Source organism: Pleurodeles waltl, unplaced genomic scaffold, assembly GCF_031143425.1.
Source record: "Pleurodeles waltl isolate 20211129_DDA unplaced genomic scaffold, aPleWal1.hap1.20221129 scaffold_67, whole genome shotgun sequence".
Lineage (NCBI taxonomy): Eukaryota > Metazoa > Chordata > Amphibia > Caudata > Salamandridae > Pleurodeles > Pleurodeles waltl.
In genome coordinates this window covers 2045533-2046437 of record NW_027150384.1, presented here as the reverse complement: position 1 = coordinate 2046437, position 905 = coordinate 2045533, and positions in this window count along the sequence as shown.

The window sequence follows — 905 nt, the reverse complement described above, 5'->3', positions numbered from 1 at the left end:
ACAGCACATCAGGACTGGGATCAGAAAACAACAAACACAACATCCTGTCATGAGCCGGATCAGACTCTGACCCAGCGGCGCCCGGTGCGCTGCACAAATGCCCGGAACAGGCGGTCGCCGCTTTTTACATCCAGAAGGATGAAGGATCAGGGCTTGTGTGACTGTCTTAAAGACGAGAGCCCTGAACGTAAATCATGTAAAACTAGAGAATTTACATGGAAAATCCCCACAGGTAAATCTACACATGACTAGGTTGAAAGTGCAAACCACGAAGGTTTATTTAAACATAAAAAATCAATGCAGAATAGAAAGAAGGGAATTCAAAACGTGCAACGTGCAAATAAATGTAAGATATCATTGGCAGCGGGAATTGAACCCTTCTGTGATCAGTTGTCAGGCCTGGTCACGGTCTAGCATGAGGCAAATGAGAGCCACGGCGCATGCGTCATGCTGCTCAGTATAGGCGAGAATAAAACATTTGAAACATGTTCCAGTTGCAGATTGATAAACAGACTAACCTGGAGTCTGCTCTCTAAGCGGGATGTGAAAGAACGTGGCTCATTTCCGACACTGTGAGTTTTTTTACACTTTTGAACAGAGAAACTGAACAGGTTGTGTGGTTTGATGAAGGAAGTTGCATTATATAACCCAACAGTACAACAGAAACCACATCACATGGTCACATGACTTTCCCTCTACATCTAATGAGTAACTCTGCATTTGTCCTACAGAGAGAACAATTCCACATTCAAAAATATACACAGTACCTCAGTCCGGCCTCAGGAACCGGCCTTCAGTTGTGTACAGTTGTAAATCTGTCCTCTCCAGTAACATCATGAACATAAAAATAATACAACATAATAATGTTGCAGTGCAAACAAGGCCATAGAGCTACTGAATTTTGT